This window comes from Montipora foliosa, chromosome 10 (genome assembly GCF_036669935.1).
Source record: "Montipora foliosa isolate CH-2021 chromosome 10, ASM3666993v2, whole genome shotgun sequence".
Taxonomy (NCBI): Eukaryota; Metazoa; Cnidaria; class Anthozoa; order Scleractinia; family Acroporidae; genus Montipora; species Montipora foliosa.
In genome coordinates this window covers 16,421,752-16,446,273 of record NC_090878.1, presented here as the reverse complement: position 1 = coordinate 16,446,273, position 24,522 = coordinate 16,421,752, and the positions used below count along the sequence as shown (strand labels likewise).

General features: G+C 39.2%; 2 protein-coding genes across 4 annotated transcripts in view; one reads left to right on the top strand and one right to left on the bottom strand.

Annotated features, from left to right (window-relative positions):
- Window positions 1-5,132, bottom strand: part of LOC137973140 (melatonin receptor type 1B-B-like) — a 19,970-nt gene extending 14,838 nt beyond the window's left edge. The window contains exon 1 of one of the 2 annotated variants that reach the window (XM_068819890.1): window positions 4,726-5,132. The gene's annotated coding sequence lies outside the window, so the exon portion shown is untranslated. Of the gene's footprint in view, window positions 1-3,392; window positions 3,523-4,725 lie in introns of those variants that run through there. The other variant, XM_068819892.1, reaches the window with a different exon arrangement.
- A 12,107-nt stretch (window positions 5,133-17,239) lies between these two features.
- Window positions 17,240-24,522, top strand: part of LOC137973135 (uncharacterized) — a 52,761-nt gene continuing 45,478 nt past the window's right edge. The window contains exon 1 of one of the 2 annotated variants that reach the window (XM_068819878.1): window positions 17,240-17,441. The gene's annotated coding sequence lies outside the window, so the exon portion shown is untranslated. Of the gene's footprint in view, window positions 17,442-19,200; window positions 19,321-24,522 lie in introns of those variants that run through there. The other variant, XM_068819879.1, reaches the window with a different exon arrangement.

The window sequence follows — 24,522 nt, the reverse complement described above, 5'->3', positions numbered from 1 at the left end:
AATGTGGTTTTCTCATTGCATAATATACTGAAGAACAAGTCAGTTTGTTGTCGAACTTTGTATACCACACAACTCAAAGAACATGTTAAGAATGTTTCAAGATCCAAAGCGCAAAAAAGAGGGTTCAGCCTCGCCCCAAAAACAGACGTTCTTAAAAATCGAGTGTAGAGTGACAAAAGCGAAAATAGAACTCTCCCTAGCTAAGCAGACCATCCCACACCACTACTCGCTTCCTTTTGATTTTCGCATCATCACTCACTGGGGATTGGAAATTAATCTACCTATCGGTTCCGGATTTAAAACAAAAGACAGGATTATCCTTCCAAGGTCAGCCAACATTTGTTCTCAGTAAGTTGTTTATCGCATGTTTTATTGTTTACACCATAAATCAATGAAATGAAAGGCAATAATTAAAAAAAAGGAAACAAAACTGAGAAAATCCACTTTAAAGTCATCTTTCTATTTTTATGAATTATGAAGCTTTCGTCATTGGTTATTTATTGCGTAAATCCATTTTATTCTGTGAGAGATAATATATGATATCATATGTTTGGACTCTGACTACATAAAAGAATTCAATGCCAGACGTGGAAGCAACAGTGACCCTGGGCTCAAGAAATTGCTAAGAACCGTGAAAATCCATTCTGGTTGATATGGAATGTTTCTAGCTGCTTCAGTTCTGCTGCATGCAGTTCACTCGAGATATTCTTGAGATCGTTTTATTTAAGTGATTTCAAACAAAGGGCAGATTTTTTTTAGAGAGCTACAAAATGACCCTGGTTGTCTTTGTCTATCATTTAGTGTCGTAATATGAATTATAACAAAATGTTCTGCGCGATTGCTTTTCAGTGTCCCCAGTGTGACCCCAGTTCCCATCTTTCTCGCTCGCCCCGCGAAGCGAGAGTCTGCCTTCAGATCAGTTGTTTGATGCCTTGAATGGCATTGTTTGAATGGCATTGTGGCTGCCCGCTATCAAAATGCTCATGGATGCCGCAGACATTTCACCCTATCCACCGAAGAAATCACTTTAAATTATACCATTGCATAGCGCAATCCATTTTTCGAACAACTTAAGATCAACGGCTTTTTTTCGGAACGTTTTACAGCGCTGAACACTCATGGAAACTGGCCCCTGAGTGGCTACGACTGATTTCAATACTATCGACAGAGAATTTTATATCATATATGTTATATTTCATGTCAGCCGCGGAGCTGAGATGATTGATATTAGATGGCAGCGAATTGATCAAGTTACTGACTTGAGAAAGAAGACTCAAGGGGCCCACAACCAAAGAGGTGTGCGAAACTATTAATTTGCACATGAGTACCTTTTTTCGGTAATCGGAACTAATATTACGTAATACCAGAAACCCATAAGGGTTGAAACGTGTAACGGCCCCTTGTGTGCTGGGAAACAAGCTTCTGAATATTCAATTTGCTAAGTACCATATTTGGAACAACAAGAACGCGGGGTTTCCAAAATGGTACTTAGCACTGAAACATTCAAACAATCAGTTGGCACTGAATATTCGGAAGCTGTGAACGCACGTTACACGTTTCAACTCTTATGGATTTCTGGTAACACGCATTAATTTTGTTTGTACTCTAATCAATATGTCTTCCATATGGTACGCATGGAATCTTCAAGGCTTCTAAGGTTTGCGCATGTGCTTTCAAACAGGATGATATGACAAAAGGAATAACGCATTACCCTTTAAACCTTGTAAAGGTTTCCTTTAAAAACTTGAACAGATTATTCTTACCCATCGTTAATCCGAAAAACAGGCGCTTTTGCTCGCTTTGTCAATCTCAATATTCCGTGATTTGTCATACAAGGAATATGCGCGGCTCGATATGTTGTGTAATTGCCTTGGATCATCACACCACCTTGAGAGGACCCTCGCTTAAAATATCCAAAAAATATTTATCGATCTGTAAATGATGAGCGAATGTGCAAGGCACTGTATAACTTAATTAACCGGCCAGTCATATTACACGGAATCCTCGCTTTGTGCACCCATAAGTAAGGTCTCTGAATCGAAATCACAGGAGATCGTGTTTCTGCAGTCTGAACTCAGTGAACCTCCTCCGGATCGCGAAGATCCGGTGGGTAAGACAAACTGAAGCGCAGCGAACGAAAATAAGTAAGGGGACAGACACTGAAAACTAAAATTAACAAATAATGCAAATCAAGTCAGAGCTTGAGATACTGAAATGCGATCGTTTTCGGAAAGTTTCTTTTTTATTCTTTCACCAGAGTTACGAAAACAGCGTTTTCAAAAAATTCCCGCTGGATGTTCACAGCGAAATTGGCAGTTTTTTAATTTTCAGTGAGAAAGTCATTGGCCCTGCCTATTGAATGAGATACTGATTAAGGCAAAACAATTTCTGGTTCATTAGTACAATATTACGGCCTGAAAAACAAATCAGTATTCTCAAAAAGTATGAAAATAATACAGCGAGGTTAAGTTTGTTTTTCAATGAAATCATTTTATTTATGAGGGGAAGACGACTATCCCCAAATAATTTGATCTCAATGCCAAATTACTCGCATCGCATTAGAGTCATTTTATAAAACTGTATCTTCATCATTATGCTAAGCTTACTTCTCTTCTTCGTCTGCATATTTTGAAATAAATGTCCATTGATGATTAGGAAATGGCAGCAAAAATAGAGAACCCCGGGCGAATGGTTCATAATACAGTATAAGCTGTTGAAAATGGTATAACTTATCCAGGTTATGAATCAGCTACGTGTTTTTGTGACATTTTGGGTGGGGGCTCAACCTCAGTTTTTGTGTGTGAAAATCAAGACTTTGGAACGACGCAAACATTGTAATAATCTGATGTAGACTTCATCGCGGTGCGCTCTGCATATAATGATTATTTCACAATTATCCGAATTTCTTTTCTTATAAAACAACCTTATGTTAATACAAACGCAATGCACTTTCGCCGGACTACAGTTTAGATAAGGCTCGGTGAGGAAGCAGGGAAGATTACTGTGCCAGATAAATTCCGAATAATTCCTTTGTTGACTTTGTTGAACGCAGGATTATACAGATAAAAGCGTTAATTAAAACCTACGCTCTCGGAGGGAATACAATTTAGTTTAACGTTGTCTAAACTCAAATCATGCAATGCGAATTTGAACACAACTCTATTGGGAGGGGAGCAATCGTTTTCGCACTTCGTTGAAATTTCAACAAAATGCGAAAAACATCTTTCTTTCGAGAAGCATGCATTAATTGTGGTCGAGTTTTTATGATTTTCCATAGCGGCTTTTCCGTGAGTTTTCATTTGATTTACCAACTACAGAGTATTTGAACTTTAATTTAGGATGAAGCCGAGCCAACTGAAACCAGAAGCTCATTAAATTTATGGCATTCTTACCATATCAGAGGCAAACCACGACTTCATGTCCTATCATGGAGTTTCCTGATATCTGGCCTGCTAAAATGACTTTTAGCCGTAACGTTTCGAAAGGTAATATTATTCTAGAGATAACGAACAAGCATCTCTTGACCATCACTATGCATGAGATGTCTAGATTCATTTAGTGCATTCATATACCATCCATAACATTCCTCTGTTTCTCAATTAGATCGGACCCGCTATTCCCTCAGGGGCTTATGCTTTATATAATAGCTAACTAGCTTTATTATATCAAAGGAAAGACCTACTGTTTTGCATTCAGAAAGACAAATACGATAATACCAAAATAGATAACCAACTGAAATTGTAAAACTTTTCATGGTCTTATTTTAATTGCCTTATTATAATAATAACCTGGATATCCAGTTTTAATACTGAGAAAATATCAATTGGGCTCTTTTTTTTTTCTTTCTAATGTTTCGAAAACGTTTCTTTCCCCCTTAAAACGTTGTTTACCACCTTAAAGCGTAAACAGAATAGTCCTTATTGGCAAGAAGCCAAAGTTTGACGAGTCTTGAAACTCATAAAAACAGCTGTTCATTAACATTATTATTCTATGTCCGAAATGTATGCTTTCCCGAATTGCAACATCTTTGCAATAAGAAAGAACCGTTTTCTTCGTTAAAATTGTTCAAAAATCAATACTTTTATTATTGTTCTCGCACGTTATATCATTTTATCCAATACCAAAAGCTTTTGTGTTCCCTTTCTATTGAGTATAAAGCAATTGTTTTTCGTCGTAAATAATTAATGTACCTGTAATTTATAAAACTCTTTTTTAGCTCCAATAACAATATTTATACAGCCTTCTCCACCTTATTTTGACTCCAAAACATGAGTTGATTCGTAATGGTTAATCTTTGAAACAATGCTAGACAAGATGTCTACTGGCCAGGCTGCGCAGAAATCAAAACGCATACGGTTTTGATAAAGTTGGTCACGGATATTAAAAATGACATAGCGCGTACAAGTTTTGCCCACCAGGGAGGGAAAGATAGCTTTCGAAGCAGAAGTTTACCCTTCGCATAAGTCTATTTCATAAGGTCTAGAGCAACAGTTCATTTGATAGTGGCTCCATCAAATTCATGGAAATACAGAAAGTAAATTGTCGTCGGAAAACTGAAAAAGATGGATAGGGCCGAGGACGTTGTGGGAAGGGTTTCTGTCAACAGAGGCTAAGCAGTGCATTACACGGGACCGACATTTCTTACTTTCCTGTGTTCTTGAAGAAAGCACCAGAACATGCCGAGCGCATGGGATGTTAAATGACTGCAAAAAAGTCTGCTCTTACCTTTGAATGCACTTGTCCTTTAAACCAGTTTCCACCTGGCTTCCAACTGCCTTGCAAAACGAGCTACGAAGCAAACAGCCCCATCAAGAGACCATAGTTTTTCAGACAACACTTCTAAACAGAGCTCTTTTGGTTGGATCAATTCTTTCGTGCAATCCGGAGGTTTTTTTTTTATACAAGAGGCAGAATATAATTTCCGGCCCTTGGCACAAAGGTATAGAGACTGTATTATAGAAACAAAACAACTTGTGGGTTGTCACGGATAAATTATTAACGTAAAGTTTGGAAGGAGTATTTGACAGAATCGATGCAATTTTGAGTTCAATCGAGTTAGAAAATTGCGTTGATTATGTCTCGTATGCCATCTGCGAAGAGCTTTTTAAAATTACATTCTGAGGTTAGATAAATCGGTTGATTTGAAAGTACCAATATCATAAACAATTAGCAGCGTTAACGGCTCATTATTCGTCGGCCTTGTTTGGTTTTACAACTATATTCCTCACCAAATACATTGTCCCAAATTATGAATAATTAACAATCATTTGTTGCAAGCAAAAAAGACACATGAAATATTTTACACCTCCATTAGCGTTTTATAACAGATATAGACCATGATAAAGTTGCTCTTTTGTTCTAAGGCAGGTTTTGAAAGAATGAGCAGTGATTGAACAATGACCGTCGACTCTAGCAATTTTGACGCCTTGATAAGTACACACTTGTAAGCTTTCGGCGTGGAAATCTTATCACCTAGGTTACTGTAAAAGCAAAGTCTTGAAACAACTATTCACTGCAAGGTTATAGCATAGTTAATGGATGGGAATGGTTAGGAAGCTCGGCAAACATCAAAGGACCAAACAAAGATGCCAAGATTTGGGTTGGAAAGTCCACGACCGTGCACAATCTTTTGTTTTGCGCTCATACACTATGCATGAATTACGTAACCAACACGTTTCTATTGGTTAATTCCTCAGTAGGGAGTAAACAACGATTGTGGTTTGTGCACGGTTAAGGCCAAAAAAGAGAACAAAAACCTACAACAAAGAAAGTTGTCGGGTTTCATAACCATTCCCCTCTATTAACTATGGTTATAGAAGAAATCTCAACCAAATTTGCTGGCGAACAAAGCACTGTGGCGTACTGGTCAAGATAGACACTCATTTGGGGACAGACCATTGCATCATGGTGTTGTGATCTATATTCTCCGTGGACTACCTCTTAAGTAGAATTTTCTTTTCCTTTCAAAATCTTTTAATTTCTTGATTCATAGATGATTGCCATTTTCGCACCTTTCAGCAAAATCTGGGTTTGTCCTCAGACATCAGGCGATTCGCACCTTTTTGACCTTTTCGCTCCGAACAATTCGCTCTCTCGCGGTGCATCTGACTTTTCTGAAAGAACGCCATTGAATAGCTTAACTGCGAACAGAAGCCCTGAACCATGACTAAAATCAGCTGTTTAGTGCTTTTTTGAAGATGGACAGCGAATATTCAGTGGCTGATTGTCCAGAGGGAGAAAATGTGTAGATGTCACCAGGACTTCTGGATTTAAATGGAAATCAAACAAACTTGTTTTTGGCACTCTATTTTTCGCGTCTCCTTTTGCGTGTCGCGCACGAGCGCGAGTGTATTTCGCGTGCACTCGCGTGTGACGTTTGAAGCCGGCCAAAACAAGAATTCAAGAATGTTATGATATCAGAGCGGTTGAAAATTCATTTGAAATATACAGTTCATTTATACCGCAAGAAAATCGTCATTCTAGGCATAGTCAGGCACCTGCAGCTGGCATAGTACAGTACAAGGCAATTGCCTCAATATCCTTGATTATCGCTTTTGATATCATACAAATAATTAAAAGCGATCATAATATTTACAATGTATAAAAGATCCAAATAAAGTAATACAGAAGAAAAACACTCTCGATGAAAATTTGGTCAAATATTTTAAATTCAAAATATTTCATTTTTAATAGACGGGAAAAGAATAAGAAAAAAATGCCATTATGATTGTCGAAGTGCAAAACTAAAAGATCAATCATGGAGAGAGAATCAAATTTTAATCTGGCATTACTAGATATTTCAAAAATGCTCTTTGTATTGTATTAGCTGTAGTTTATATTAGGAATTTACAAAAAAAAAAAAAGTGCCAAAAAAGGGATTCTCAGCATTGCTTATTCTACAATAGTTAATTGAAAGTTGGCCAGAAAATTACATGAGCGCCTTGAGATAACAAGAGTAAGGCATTTTATGGACTTTGACAGAAGAAAAAATTTAAATTATAGTCAAGTACGCAAGTTGGGCCGCATGAAATATTGTATTTTTGATGTTGCGTCAGCTTTGCTAAGTGGTCCCTTGACTTTTGAAGAAAACTCACCAGGCTAGAGAAATCATGGAAAATTTAGAAAATACATTGCTTCTTGTTTCCCTGAGTGTAAGTTTCATTCTCTCTCATTAACAGTTCGTTCAGTGTAAGTCTTGATAAAAATGGCTGACAGCTATTGAATTTGTCAACCGTGCACACAAAATTTTGTTTTGGCTGACTTTGTACGTCACGAGCCTATGTATTAATCATTGAAGTCCGTGGCTTTGCACCCACGCTCACGACGCGGGGGCAATTGCAACCTGCTATCGTCAAACTATTTTTTTGGTTACTGATGTTTATTTACCATTTTATTAGAGATCTGTAAAGCCGGTCAAACTCAGTTTATAAATTCAGAGTGGATCAACCATTGAAGTAATGTTGCAGTTTTTGCTCAACAAATGTTGAACTGTGGACCGTGTCATTTTGAATGCTAAAATAAGCCTTTCAGCAAGTTGAACGTTATTATTGAACGAATTATATAAATTAAGCAGTAATGATAGAGACAAGCTCTACTGAATTCAACAAGCAACATGGCGGCTATGACATAGCCGCCATGTTGCTTAGCTTGTTGAATTCAGTAGAGCTTGTCTCTATCATTACTGCTTAATTTATATGACAAGGTTTAGACTCGATCGGGTGAAGTTAACCTTCAACTAACAAAGAGCAACGTGATAGATTATTAGGGACCGTTAGCAAGTGGGGCAGCACGTCAAATATGGAATCCACAGTTTCATATCTAAACATCTAAATGTGATCGTGAAAAAAATGGCTATGGGCCACTTTTTCTTCTTCTTCTTCAGATTTTTGAAAGTGTGTTTGCTTAACACCTGCCTGGCAAATGTTTGAGCTTTGATGTTTATCCGAAAGCTGTTTACTTTGAGTGTAAGTTTTGGATTTCACGGTCCGCCATTACTCAAGTTCAAAATTGACCAACTGGACCTCGGAGGATTGGACCTAGGGAAAGTGACGTCCTTCACTCAGTAAATTTCAGCGTGCAAACGCAGTTATTATGTATGCAGAATCTGAAAGCCCGAAACTCCCGTGCTGCATATTAATTCAGTCGCGTTACGTAGTCTTTGACGTCATTTTCCCCTCGATCCATCTCTCTCCGGATTTAAAGTTAGTAATAGCGGACCATTAATAGGAAAATTCCAGTTAAGGAGGCTCGAACCAGCTCAACGCTTTCATAGGACGCTCTTCAATTAGAAGGATCGGCACCATAACGTTGTATCATGTATTAGCGATATTGTGGTACCAAATGAAACACGAATTAATGCTGAACAAGATATAGTCATTATTGTGACGTAATATGTCACCGTGGCAACGGGTAAGCCTTGTAAAAACAGCCTTTATTTTGTGTTTAGTTGCTTATATCTCAAACCAGCCATTTTTTATTTCTGAAAAGCAGTCAGAAGGGCAAGATGAAACTTCCTGCAAAGTTTAAAAAAATTGTCTTGTGGATTCAGAGTCACCTTAATTTTGCGATTTCATAAAGGTAGCTCTGGATCCTCGGGACAGAATTTTTTAAACTTTGCCGAAAGTCTCATCGTGGCCTACTAAACACTTTTCAGAATCAAAAAAGGGGGTCACCGAGTTCGTTTTTGAGATATGAGCAACCCAACCCAAAATATAGCGTATTTTTGCTGGGCTTTCCCGTTGTCACGGTAACGTATTACATCACAATAATGATCACATCTTGTTTGGAAATGATCAGTTTTTCATATGGTACCATAACATTGCTGTTACGTGATACAGTGTTGTAGCGTCATTCGATCTAAACTGAGAGTCTTCTTAGTGTTGAAACCCTTTCGAGCCTCCTTAAATAAAGAAGTCACTGTGTCTTTTTGAAATTAAGGCATACTTTAAATCCAAAGAATAAAAAAGATTTGATTTTTTTATCATAGTCCCATTTTAATAACTTAAAGAGAATTTTCGTAGTATCGGCAACTGCGCACGCTCAAGTGCGTATTTCGCACAAATACCGACTTGTATGCTCCACATGGAAGACAAAATGCGTGTTAATGTCCAATATAAATGACTTATCTATCTTTTAACTGAACAGAAGGAAGGAATCTGTTTCATACAGTCCAGAGGCCCTCTCTTTTCTGAAGCTAGCTCCGGTTTACAAGCCATCCGCGGGTCGAAATCTCGAGGTGGATCATCATGATACGGCGTTCTGGCAACGCGTCCCGCCTCCCGCGCGCGGCTGAATCGTGTCCCGTGGCAAAACCAGGGCAGAACATGCATATCGCATGTGAGCAAAAACTCGTCTGAATACGAATGTGCTCAATAAAAGCCAATTATGATGTATAATCAAAATAATAATTGAGAATAAAGCCATATAAAAGAGAATGCCTGAATTTATATATAAAGCAAAGATTACAATTAATATTAGCTTGTCCTGCAAGTAGCTACGAAGCTAATCATGGCTGGAGAGGACCATAACACAAAAAGGTACCACAATAAAAGTAAAAGCACACTTGAAGCACACACTAGAGGAATGTTGCCTCTGTGATCCCCGATTGGGTCTCCGTCGCATCGGGGAAGACAGGTAATGTTGTATTGACCTGGTCAGTTGCTAAGAACGCTTTTGCAGTGGACACTAGTCATTTTACATACACGGCTGGTGGTAAAGCGCTTGCCTTATCCTTTGTTGTCTCACGTCTTACGGTCCTTTGTCTTACTGGGCAGTAGCTGTCTACCAATACCGCATTGCATCTTCGTCATTTTTGGGAGCATTTCAGATGGTAGTGTAGCCAAAAATTTTAAGGGCGGTGCCTACTAATTCAAATCTATTTTTGCCCCAGTTTATGATTATGCAGGAAACGTAGATCTAAACAAGTGTTATTGAAATCCAAAAATGAAAATTGGGGGTAACCAAGCATTTTTCAAAGATAATTGATGAATAATACTTGTAAAAATCTCTAAAATACAAATCGATGTATGGCGTTATTTCTCAAATTGAAGCTTAATTATCTCTCAAAAATGCATGGTTACCCCCAATTCTCTTTTTGGATACCTAGAGTATTTACTAAGATCAACTTTCTCCAGATAGTTTTAAACCGCGCAAAAATATCACTCTATTAGTAAGCATCACCGATAGGAAACCCGAGTAGCTCGAGATGCGCAAACGTATGCGCAATAACAATAGTAGGCACCGTTCTTAAATCAGCGAGCCACATACCCGTTTGTGGTACAAGGTAATATGACAATGGATGGGTATTCGCGGCATTTTGTGGCCCATCGACTAACTCGATCTTTTGAGAGACTCCTTTTGCTATATTGCCAAAGTCTTCGGCGTATTGTAGAGCGTTGAAAGTCTCGAGCTTAATTTAAAATGGACACGGCTTGTAGATTCTTTTCTTGTGTTGTTAGTGATGTTTTCACATGGATGTGTTTTTTGTAATCTGCATTAACTAGTGCTAAATTCAGTTAAGAAGGCTGTCTATCCCGTTCAACAGAATTCCGATTGATGTTTGGATCTTTTGTGAGACGGCTCCTTGTGGACAAGAGATCATAATCTCTTGTTGTGGACCATTCGTTACCGAGTCTTCCTTAAAACTGGTTGCCTTTTTAAAACTTTATTCACAGTGGATTATATGTACTCATGCACTTCGAAAGCACTTTTTCTGGCGCCATTAATGCAGAAGGAGTTCCTTTACAAATAATGTCAGAACTGTTGTACAGAATGCCTAGTAAGTGACCAAGGGTTAGGCTCTTCTTCCCTTCCCTTGGAGCGAGAGAGTCTGGGAGAGAAAGACCCTGAGAACGGAGAGCAAGGGAACTAAGGAGACTTTTGTCTGATTGGTTGAAGATTGTGCTTGTACCCAGGCTTTTTGGACACGCGCACGCGCAAAATAACAAACAAAATGGCGGCCGAAGATGTCTTGTTTGAGTACTTGCTCCAGGGATTTTTTATAGCAGCAGCGACGTGTACACGTTTCGAATGAATTTGACTGAATTTCGATGGGTTTTCGGGATGATAAGGCGCACGCGCAATATTAGTCTCCTTTGTTGAGCAAGAGAGTTAAGACGGTATCGAGTTCTCTGCAGCCACTTAAGATTCTAAATATTTCAAAATACTACCAATCCCACTTTTCATAATTTAAGAAAAAATCACGCGGCTAAATACTCTTAATTTTTATCCCGGCTAACGGTTAATTTTGGCCATTTTCACGCTCCACGGTTAACATTTTTCGACGTTTCACGGATCACGATTTACCCCATTGAGACCCTCGAGGATCGGAGATGCGATAGGGTAGCAGTGGATTTCTGGGAGCGACATAAATTTACGAATGCGATGAAGGATTGGAATTTTTGCATTTACTGTATGACAGTTTTCTTTAACATGTGTTTAAAAAAAAAAATCAACTGTCAATGGTGACTCCAAGAGGTTTGATGTGGGTAACGTAATCCAGCTGGTTGCGAGGAATAACGTAGGGTGTTGGTAGAATTGCTCCATTAATTTAAAGACCATGGCAATTAACCACCAGAAGTCCTTGCAGAACCAGACAGTAGGAAGATCAAGTTTGTTTTGTAAGTTTATTTGTAAGATTCATGGACAAGTACTTGAGAAATACTGCGTGGTATCGTCCACGTCAAAGAGTCAATATTAGGGAGCTTAGGCACGCGCGTTTTTGCGACGCGGACGGAAACAGGAATTGGGCTTTTTTCCCATTTAAATTGTCTTCACACAACCACATTTATATCGCTAAGTATCTTTTCACTATTACAGACCCTAAGTTTAAAAAGCTGGGAGAGATCGCTACCCTGGCGCGCGAAATATTCGCTTCCGGTTGCCGTCCCCGTCTCAAAAACGCGCGTGCTTAAGATCCCTTTCGGGACTGTTTTCCCTTTTAACTTGTCTTCACACAACCCCATTTATATTGCTAAGTATCTTTTCTCCGTTAGAGATGATTAGTATAAAAATTTGGAAGACACCACTGTCCTGGCACGTGAAATGTTCTCTTCCGGTCTCCGTCCGCGTCTCAAAAACGCGCTTGCTTAAGCTCCCTGATGACGTAAGAGAATGGATCCCCATGCCCCATCATATTTTTTAAAAATCTATTTTTAGTCTGGCAAAGCTATTTTAAGTTCTCGTTCCCAATGCCGCGCATATTTAAAATTTCATTACGTCATTGCAACCGGCCAATCAGTTGCCTCTGCAAAAATGGCCGCGTAGCTAAAATTAGATTTTAAAAACTATCATTGGAAGAGGCCCATTTGTGGGGGATCCGTTCTCTTACTCCATCCTCTCTTGCCCGCGTATAGTCTTAAGGAGCACGTAACATGTAAAACAATAGAGAGCTTTAGCAAAGACAACGGCGACGGCAAAGAGAACGTCACAAATTTGCGTATTTAGTGGGCAAAAGCAATGGCTTTGCACGCCCTTCACGTGCGTTTTTCACTTTTGTTCATTTCATTGCCGTCGTCAGCAAAACAACAACGTGAAATAGCCAAATTTGAGCATTTATTATTAAGAACGTCAGCGCTTGAGGATAAATTTTCATTTTCTCCTCTAAATTAAGCGCCGCTCATAACGATTTCATTCCTGAGGAACTGCCACACCTTTGTCATATTAAAAAAACTTGGAATAGTCGTGAAATGATTACAATAATGTTTTGAGATGACGTTCTCACTACCGTTCCCGTCGTCGTTGCTAAAGCTCCCTAATTTACGTCGTTCGAGGTAAAGTCGAGAAGAAGGGACCTCAAGATGGAACTCTGGGCGATTCCATGTTTTACCGGTTTCCAGTCAGATCGATTATCAAATTTGATGTGTTGCTTTTCCTCCGTTAGACGAGATCGTGGAAGTTGTAAAGCGTTTTCAGATACGTAAGCAACCAACTCCGCAAAGAATAGGTTGCAATTAATAGATTCCAAATCTAGGAAATGTCAATGGTGATTGCTTCATTGCGTTCCTTAGTGTCGTGTCCAGGATTGTTCTTATGTCTTCGTATATTTTATGAATTGCTGTCCTTGAGATAGTTGGGAGAGTTCTCACAACTGGTCAAAAATAACTCTGTCACATATTTTTTAAACTGCCGGCAGTACATGCAACGGGGAGGATAGTTAGATGGAAGAGTTCTATTGTCTTTTTTGTTGATTGGAGAAACAATGGAAGTTTTTCAGCCAGAAGGGCAGGTGCTGTTTATTATGAACTCGCTAACACTTCTGTGAGAGAAAAGGGAATTGGTGGTTCAGCCACAGGTAACCCAGGCTCACTGTGTGCGTCACGCAGGTATTAAAATATAGAGAACATGAGGCGAAGTTTAGGTCTGAAAATATGCTAGAAAATGGTAATAAAAATCAATAAAACTTACCATGTGGTGAGCTGTTGTTGTCTTTAATACGTACACGAAGTTTCGGGGAAAATGGTCCCCGTTCACCTTCCTTCATAATATAGTGACAAGGTAGGAGACGGAAGCCAGCGTCGGGACTCCGATCGACCCAAAACAAGCACGATTTTTTCCGCGAAAATCAAATCCAGTCGCTAAATAAACACGCCAGGTTCGTGGAATAGGAATTTCTCTAAACCATGAATCCACTAAAGCATCTCCAGGTAGCAACGCAGAGCCACCAGACTCCGTAAAACTTGTAAGTTAACCTGCTAAAATGGCGGCCAGAAAGCGTAGTACTCACGAAGTGCCCAATTCAAAATGGCACTGAACTCTGGACGCCTGGTGACGAGTATAATAAGTCTCCCTCGAGGGAGGGGAGTCCCAAAAAATTGCTCAGTGAGTTTTGTTTTTAGGAATTTGGGACTCCCCTCCCTCCAGAACTTAATATACTCGTCACCAGACGTCCAGAGCTCAGTGCCATTTTGAATTGGGCACTTCGTGAGTACCACGCTATCTGGCCGCCATTTTAGCAGGTTAACTTACAAGTTTTACGGAGTCTGGTGGCTCTACGTTGCTACCTGGAGATGCTTCAGTGGATTCATGGTTTAGAAAAATTCCTATTCCACGAACCTGGCGTGTTTGTTTAGCGACTGGATTTGATTTTCGCGGAAAAAATCGTGCTTGTTTTGGGTCGATCGGAGTCCCGACGCTGGCTTCCGTCTCCTACCTTGTCACTATATTATGAAGGAAGGTGAACGGGGACCATTTTCCCCGAAACTTCGTGTACGTATTAAAGACAACAACAGCTCACCACATGATAAGTTTTATCGATTTTTATTACCATTTTCTAGCAAATTTTCGGACCTAAACTTCGCCTCATATGTTCTCCATATTTTAATACCTACGTGACGCACACAGTGAGCCTGGGTTACCTGTGGTTCAGCTAACTTAAGAAGGCACCATTACATCTTTTCTCTGACACAAAGGGAAGCTTTTCGATACTAACTCACGGTTCGCATGCTACCAGGAAGGTTATAACAACAGTCTTTCAAATTTGTCTTTTTTGTCTCTGCTAGATACATCCCCTAGAAGTGTGGATTAAGAGACGACACGTGTGGTATAAGCCGAAACGATACTATTTTCTCTCCTACACATGCACCACTTGTAGTTCAGTTGGGACCTTGGAGCTGGCATAGACGAGTCGAGGGCCGAAATGTCGTGATGCATCATTCATCACGGTACAACGCTCTGGCAACGCGTCCAGAGGTACCTCTACTGGTTGCATTTTTGCCCTCCAATATTCAAGGCATGTACAAATTTCCTGAGCTCCAATTCTTACCATATTTGGCATTTAATGAGCGAATTCTGATAAGAAATCAATCCCATGGATCCCCTTGCCCTAATGTTGCACAAAGGGAACCAAACAATTTAATCATTTCCAAAGAAATTAAAGTTTAAATCAAATAGGGAACTTAAGCAACGACAACGGCGACGGCAACGAGAACGTCACAAATTTGCATATTTAGTAGGCAAAAACAATAGCTTTGCACACCCTGCACGTGCGTTTTTCACTTTTGTCCATTTCTTTGCTGTCGTCAGCAAAACTACAACGTGAAATAGCCAAATTTGAGGTTTTATGGACAACGTCATTACTTGAGGATAAATTTTCATTTTCTGCCCTTAATTGAGCGCCGTTCCTACCAGCGTCATTTTTGAGGAACTACCACACCCCCGTCATATTAAAGAAGTTGAAAGAGTAACGAAACGATTACGATAACGCGAATTTATATTTTGAGATGACGTTCTCGTTGCGGTCGCCGTTGTCGTCGCTTAAGTTCCCAACGCGTACGTCCGATCTTTATCAATGTGCGCCTTGCTTAGAAGCGGTATCGATTCAAAGAATAGTAAACTCCAAGTTGTCAATCAATATACCAATTAAAATCCCATCCTTTTGTGTAATTAGCTTCAGCTTCTTTCACGTTTCATTTCTTAATGAATTTTGTCAGACAATGAAACGCGCCAAATGCCGCCTTCTTTCCTGAAGTCTTGCACGTCCGACTAAAATTCCTGATTCTTAGAAATTTCCAGTTACAATAGGCCGATATTCGATATTCATGCATGGCTACGAGACTGTACGGTCAATTTCCACGGCTCACTTCTGGTTTCTTTGTCTCACAAGTTTCAAGGGAGATTTCTAAACAAAAGAATATTCAAATTTAACCATAAAGCCACGTAGCCATGTGTGAATATTGATAAATCGAACGTGGCCTAGTCAGTAATAAAAACGGTAAGTTAGTAAACTTGCTAGGTAAGAATAAGTTAAAATAAATCAGCTATTTGTCGCTCCACCGTCTTGTACCTTCGTATTTTTAATCCTAAAGCAGAGGCTCGCAAGCACTAGCATTAATCTGTCGACATGAGCTTGATAGATTTGTCAAGAAGAAAGAGTTTTTATCATCATACCTTTCATCTATCACTAGTTCTAGTTTGTTAAAGAGGCAAAGAGTTCACGGTAATGATAGCTGGGGGCTTTCAAAACACTTTCGGCTCGATTTTCTTTGAGATATCGATACTGAAAGAGGAAAAGTCAGCAAAGCTCATCTTACGTCTGTAGAGAAAGGAAAACTCTGAGTTGGAAGAGGGATTTGGAAAAGTTTTGGAGAGCCTACGGTAGTCTTGGGAATCGGGAGTTTTATAATTGACATGCAAGGAGAAAAGCAACTTAAATGACGAAACATTCATCCCATATTAAAAATGAAAAAAAAAAAAAAAAAAAAAAAAGTGAACAGCTGGTTTGGACATCTGAGTCTGTAGGTTTTGGAGATCCACTTTGAAGAATTGAAATCATTCTTCGGCGCAGGAGATCGATTTGGGTGCGCGGCGGTAGACTGACTCTTTCTTGTTAACAGGGCTGTGTGTTCAAAAAGGCAAGGGATTAGACGCACTGCGCTGATGCGGATTTCAATGAGGGTCACCTTTGCTCTTCTCCTCAACTTCAACATCACAACTGTCTCGAACGTCCCTAATTGTCCTTTAATTGCTTCTCCTCAAGTAACGATAAACAGCCACATTTGCAATAGGCTAAAAATAACGCTAACCTTTACCTTCACCTTATTGTTGGAAATAGTAGCAAAGGCTGTCAAAATTGGGTGTGCAGTATGTCCATTCGAAATATGGGGACTGAGATAGCTAAACACGTTTTCGGTCAATTCCTTGTTGTTTGTTGGAATATTCTTCTTTTACTGTGTTATTAGTTTGGTTCAGTTTAGTTTACTAGTTTACTCCTTCAATTTGACTTTTGTCTGTTTTGCTGTTATGTGGAGTGTCATCGATCAGTAGTCCATTCAGAAGATTACGCCAAGCCGAGCACATTACTCAAGGAAAGGCCAGACCATAACACTGGGAACTCCACGGCCTACTCTTTTCGACTAGTGTGTGGGATCTTTCACCTCCCACAGAGTTTATGAACAAGGGTTTTGATACGGAGCCTACGGTTTATGGTCCTTATCAGAGAAGACTTGACAGTCTTGGTGTTGGTCCGGCCGGAGTCGAACTCAACCTCCCGCATGGCAATCCGCGTTCGATTTAAACCTTTCCGGCGAAAGCTCAGGAAGAGTTTACTATTTCTTTCCGCAGGAACATACGCCCTAAATTTCCTTTTCCAGTTTTTTTTTTATAACACAGACGAATGAAGACAAGCTGAGCTGACTTGATTCTCTGTCGATAATACCGAAGCATTTGAGGCGCAAATAAATGTGAAACCTTATAGCTTGATCCAAGATCAATTTGCAATCCTAGCCGTAATCGATTTTTACCTCAAAGACGAGAAAACAGACATGGGCGGATTAATTTTTTTAATCACAAAACCCAAACATTTGAAATATCGTCGGAAAGTTGAAACAACCATGGTTTAAGCTCTGTCGTCGGTCAAATTTCAAAAGTTCCACGTTACGGAGACACTTGCGCAGTGTACTGAAAATCGAGTTTAAATTTGATTTAGAGTAGCGAGAGCAATTGAGGTAAGAAGTTCAAGTATTTCTTTACTGCCACTACACTTTTAATTTCAGGTAAGATACTCTTTCGCTCTCATTAGCAGTTGTGGGCATAAAAAAAACTGATCTGTTTGTTTTCCTAACCTTGCGCTCTGCTGGAAATAACAACGCCTTCGTTTGTCGATTTATCGACCTCTTGTTGCAGAGAAATATTAAAAATCCCTTTCGGTACTGGCCTAGTCCTTGTAAAACGGAATTTATTACTTAATCTATAGCACACTCCTGCCACAGTTCGTCATTTCTTAATCGCGGGACATTTTTTTAAACCCTGTATTTGTTGCTGTAGTTATCTTCTGCTCCAAATGACCTGACATTAAATTTCTCTCTGCGGTACAGGTCCCTTTTCTGGACTATGTAAACTCCAATAAGCTAGGATCAGAACGTCGACTCATTCACGCTGACTCTATCGATTAGGCCCACATCTAATTTTGTTTTCGCGGAAGGCTGGTTGCTCAGTCCCTAACACATTTTGTGTTTTAAAAGTTGTTTCTGGATTTAAGAGCTAATGGCGACTCAAGTACTGCAAGTGTTACAATTTTGCCATAAAACAAAGAGAAGTGAATTACTTACCTTTTTAGTTGCAAGAAGCAGAAATACAGCATTTTATAAGTTTCGTTTGGTATTTTCTCTTTGACATTCTCACTTAAATAGATCCTTAACTGCAATGTGGCCGAATTTGGAAAACGACACCCCTTCACATCGACCAAGGACACGTTCGAAGGCTTGGACCAAAACTGTTTTTAAATGTCATGGAATGTTCAGCTCATTTTCCAAACGCACTTCTAAATCATCGAAAAAATCCCTCTTGCCTGATATCGAATGCCTTGCATGCATGTTCAAACACAAGTATTTCGCCAGCAAAATTGACTTCAAATACCAGAAAAATCTTCGAATTTTTCTCCAAGCACAGTAAAACGCCAAAGGTTTCCTCCTCTAGCAAAACCTTGAATGTTTCATGGTCTACTCCATGATAATCCAAGTATTCACTGCACAGACAAACTCAGTCACAGATATTCATATGCTTACGAACGCTCCTTGCAAACACGAGTATTTTGCCAGAAAAAATATTTAGTTTTAACGCCAAAGAATCTTCGAGCATTTCTTTGTTTAACCATAGCAAATAAATAAAATGCACCACTCCTTAATCCCAGTATAATTACGTTCGGTGCTTCACTGCCTAGACAAACTCAGTCACAGATATTAATATAGTTTCCAAATACTCTTTCTAAACACAGGTATTCCACCAGAAAAGTTGAGTTTAAACGCCAAAGAATCTTCGAGCATTTCTTTGCTTAAGCATAGCAAATAAATAAAATGCGCCACTCCCTAATCCCAGTATAATTACGTTCGGTGCTTCACTGCCTAGACAAACTCAGTCACAGGTATTAATATGGTTTTCGAATACTCTTTCTAAACGCAGGTATTCCACCAGGAAAATTGAGTTTAAACGCCAAAGAATCTTCGAGCATTTATTTAAGCACAGCAAATACAAAATACAAAAAAGAAAATCATCCTTTGGAATGCGACACTCCATAACCCGAGAGTTACAGTCGGCGAGACAATTCACATACTGATATTAATATCAAGATCTGACCTTAACATATGGTTATTGTAAGGTCTCCAGAAATCCAGAAAACGCAATAACGAATTATCACGAACTAAATCCTTTAATTTGAATTGTACGATTTATTTCATGGCGGGTTAACTAAGTGGATGCGTAGTTCAATCCAAGATTTTGAAAGTTGCACTGAGACCAAAAGGAGGTGTTTATGAAGAAGCTGTGCCTGGTGCTGTGTCGGCTAGGGGTGAAACGAGAAAATTTGGTTTATGTAACGAAAGGATAAAGGTAAAATAATCACCGTAAAACTGATTTGAGTGTTGACGTTTCGAGTGTTGGTCCTTAAGCAAGGACGCTTACGGCTTCTGGAAAGACAACGAAACGAAGCAAAACAACGATTGCTTAAGAAAGGAAAAATTCTCGTGTTGCACGTGCAGAACTGATTTCCGTGCATTTCTTTGCCGTACTCCAAAATGCCACAGCGTGAAATCGCCCAATTTTAGTTCTGACGACAACGTGAGCATAAAAACAACGAAACATTCCTTTTTTATTGTTACATTAACACCCATCCAGTTACAGGATAGTTCTCCCGTATATATTGACCAACGCTCACAAGATAAAATAATCGCTAAATACTGAAATACTTGCGATAGTGCTAAGTTATATTTTGGAGAGGTGTTTTTGTTGACTTTCATGGTCTACGTCGTCATTGATTAAACTCCCGATTATATAGAAGCCCTTTCGCTCGGACACCCGAAGAGCTAACGCTCCGAACGGTAAGCCCACAAATCTCTCTCAAGGTTATTGACTTAACTTTATCAAATCGTTTGATGAAACAACATTTTCGTATTTCATTCATAAAAAGAACTGAAATACTGACAAGAGGCAGTTTTTGTGATAATTATTTATCCCATATCCGCCCATGGCATGACTTTCTTATGCTCTGTGGTCAATTGACTGAATAACGAGCTCAGATGTAAGATGTAGAAGTCGTAGAAAATTGGTAGTAAAATCTAGTCTTTTGAAAGCTCATTGACGCCTTGGCAAAGCAAGTCTCTACTGTAAAATCTTTTGGTGTACATGTTGACGAAGAAGACGACTGGGGTTGGGTCGACTGGGAAAGTCAGCCGTAACTTTGTGAGCGCACTCTTTAATCTTCGAACGAATAGCATCAATCACCGCGCACCGGTCATGACTCAGTTGGTTGAGCACCGGGCTGCCATGCGGGAGGTCGTGATTTCGACTCCGGCTGGACCAACACTCATGGTATTTAAATAACTGAGGAACCCGCACACTATCTATAAAGAATAGGGCATGGAGTTCCCGGTGTTTTGGTATGTCTTCTGTGGTGTATCATGGTTAACGTTGGTAGGGTAAATGCTCGGAGATACTAGCTCGACATCTAGCTACTCTAAAATCCTAGGACCCATACTGTTAGCAAAGAGGATAGATGGGCATTGTTTTCATGTCTGACCTATTACATTCTTACTTCACAGTTCTGAAGACCGAGGGCATTCATTGCAGGGCAAGTATTTATAGAAACCGCCTTCTATTAACGCTATAGGTCACATAACACCAAGTTTGTCGAAGTCTCCCACTCTGTCGGTGCTTAACGTGTAGTATTTTTACCTTGTTAAACTGCAGAGCTATTCTCGCAAATTTATTCCTGAGTATATAAATTCTGGAAAAAAAAAATATATTGCTTATCCAAACACCGAAACTATTCAGCGATGATTATCGAGCGAGGTAAAACAATGAAATATTACTGTGGACCAAAAAGTCTAAATAACTGCGAGATCTGATAGATCTGTTAGATGCCTCCATTGTAGCAAATGTATGAAAAAAGGGCGAGACACTATTAACCTTATGTCGAGACCTTTACTGTCTTCCGAGTCTGTTTTTTTTTTTGTTTCCGAGAAGCCGTAAGCCCGAGCTGCTTTGTAGAGTCGAGTAATGGCACCACTCGATTGGTTTCCTTCCCAGCATAATTATATTTGTAGACTTCAAATTGTACTTGGACTTCAAGTGTTGGTGTAAAGCTCGCCATTCTTTTTTCTGGCTTCAGCATAAAACTTCTTCAGTACATATGCATTCGCCAACTTGTCCTTCGCGTCGATGACACGAGTGACTCTTCGTCTACCTTTCTTTCCTTGAGATACTTTCGAAATACGTTGAAATTTTGTTCCTTTCTCAGTATCCTCACTGTTCTTTCGATCAACTAGAGATGTCGAATCATTCTCTGACAGCTCGGGGAACCGATCTGCCATTTTCTCACAAGAGCGTGATTTCAATTGCGCATGAGCAGAATATTATTTGCAGCAAAACACTTATTTGTAGGCAGTTGTTTGCAGGTCACGTGGTGGGCTCTCGGCCAATGAAAAAGAAGGACAAAATACATCGAATGATAAATTGAGTTATCCAGTGGAGAATGATTTATCCGGTGGCTATCCACCCTTCGAAACAATTGGAGCCAGATCTGCATAGCAGTGTACTGTTCCACGGAATTTTGTTACAGACTGCAGATTTAAATTCAGCATCTCCGAAGTAAGTACAAATATAAGAATTTTAACAAATTATAAATAATTGTAAACAGTTTTATTAGATCTGATCATTTTATTGTAACCACACCGTACGCCCCTTTGGGGACCTCAGCCTTTAGATGTAATTATCGAATTTGACGGAGCAAACGTGTATAAATAACGTTAATGTTTTACTTACTTACTTACTTACTTACTTACCCACTCACCGTAAGACAAACAGAGCCAGTCAAATTCAACTAGTTCATTTTAAAGAGATCCGCAAGGTTCGTATCCAGAGGTCTCAACCGACGGAAACAAATACAGAATAAAAGTCACGGACACATGAATGTGATGCTGGAAAAAGGGAGATTCAATCAAGTTCTTGTTCACAGCAAGGGAAACGGATTGATTCAGTTTAAGTTGGCGAATTCACCGTATCATTGCCACAAATAGGCAACTCTACATGTAACCCATTGATTAAAACTGGCATAGACACCCTTTATATAAACAATCCCCGCTTGTATCCTTTCCATTTATATATTTTAAACATAGACCTCAGTCTTACCAATGTCTAGTCTATTTTAATTAACTTTATGCCCTCTTAATACCAATTATACTTCCAGCACTCTGAAAGCTATGAACTATAAAAACCATGAAAGCTATCAACGTAGCTTTCCATTGCAACCACTTAAGAGATGTAGATTGTAGAAACATTTAAATTGATCATTTCTATTCGACACCAACAATACACCAGTAGGAAAGATAATGACATTGAACAACTTTGAATGACCTTAATAAAAGTGACAATTGATAATTATATTGTCCCAAAGCTGCCCTTGTCATTTATGAAACGCTGTGAGAAACCTTACTGATAAGACCATTTGCTACAATCGTAGAACAAAACAAAAGAAACCATATGCCTGCAACATCCATGGCCAAACCGTCAAAGTGTATAGAAGAAACTGGTTTCCCCAAAGTTTCATCCCGAACACTACAGGCTTACGTAACTTCGTTTATAATACTTACAAAACTGATTTCGATAGCGAATCAGTGCACTTTACTTGATTCATTGGATTTGAAAATTGCTGACAATAAAACTGGATGCACAATACCTCCAACGTATTTCTTGGGTTTTGAGCTTGAAAAAAGAGGGAACTTTACAGAGTAAACTCGTTGTTCCGCAATTTTGTTGTCCGTCGAACCTTCTTACTTATTTTATGAGCAAACTGTTGAGTAGCAAAAATTCTAGCTAATTTTACCACGAGGCAAAAAGCGAAATCTCGAACACGAAAATTTGGTTTTCTTGAACTACACCTTTGCTTTTCGATAAAAGCAAACCTTCATCTTTAACAACTGCAGTTATTCTAGCAATGTAAATCGGTTCAATTTGGCGCCAAAATGATCTCTTAGCGAGATTTCTTCACTGGGTCATTGGCCTTCGCCTAAGAAAAGAAGCTCTTCACCGTTTGACTGAAATTTGACTAAATGCTTTAGAAAATATTTCATTGAAGAAAAATCGATTTGAAAATTACAACAATAAAAGTTAAAATCACGAATTGCAGAAATAAAAGTCGGGTCCACTATGAGGCTGTATTAAAGCACTTACGTCCTTAGTTCTAATAATTTTCTTGAAATTTCATAAGGTTGGTAACCTGCGGATTTTCTGTGGTATATGTATTTTGACCCATATTTGCGGGCCCATGCAGGTGACCTCGCGATTCCGGTGCGACGCTCTAACCAACTGAGCTATGAAGCCACTGACGTTGGGAGCTGGTCATTTGTGGGTTCTAATGGTCCCGTGAGGAATGAATCAATGATGAAATGGTATATGAAATGAATCATATATGAACTGCGGATATGAAATCAAGTGAAGCTATGATCTTCGCAGTTATGAACGCAATTTTTACAATTGCGTAGAGAAGCCTGAAAATTTTAGGACTTCAACGGGGTTTGAACCCGTGACCTCGCGATTCCGGTGCGACGCTCTAACCAACTGAGGGTTTAGTCATGTGGCTTGAAAACATCACTGAGCTATGTATTGAGGACATAAATTGTCTTTCAGCCCAAACATATATTGCATTTTCGCTTAATTTTTAAAACTGATAATCAAGGAATTATGACTCTCGATCCAGGTACAGAATGCCAGGGATAATCAATATATAATACGAAGCGATGGATATTAGTTTTAAATTAGACGAAACCAAGCAAACTCAAAATAATCTCATTTGATTCAAGACAATTGGAATTCAAAATTTAGACGCTTAGAATTTCAGGTTACTCACCTTTAAGTCGCATTGTCTGGAGTTTAAAATTCTCCCACTGTTCACTGAACAAAGTCGTGAAATCCTTTTATCTAAGCTCCAAATTTAATCCCTGTGATATTATTTCTGTAACTTTTGATCTCGAGGTAGATGCCAGGGATTGTTAAAAACTACTACAATAAAAGAAATGATAGGAAACCTGCTTTACAAGGAAGCCGTGTATAAAAGCAAAATAAGACTTACATAAGACTACTATTAAAACCATAGTTCTTCAACTTAAGAGAGAACGACTGTCGAATATCCAAGGGCAGACTATTCCACAGTACAGCTGCGCTATAGGACAGACCTCTTTTATAATAATTGGTGCGGGGCTGAGGGATGGCAAGCGTACAGTCACTAGTAGGTTTTAAGTTAAAGTATCGGAACGGAAGACAAAGTACTGACTAAAATAGTCCGGAACCATTTTATTTACAACCTTATACATCAAAATTTGATTTATCAACAAGGCGTTGACGGTCCAGTTTAACCCAGTTTATCATCCGCAACAGTTCATCAGTACTGCGCTTGTAATTTTAAAACGTTATGACGCGTGCAGCTCGCTCGATATTGCAATTTTTGTAACTTTTGAGAAAGACTCTTAGAACTGGATATCTCCACTCCAAGCTACTGTAATGGAGATGTGGTTGGACCAGTGAATTGTAAATGGAGAG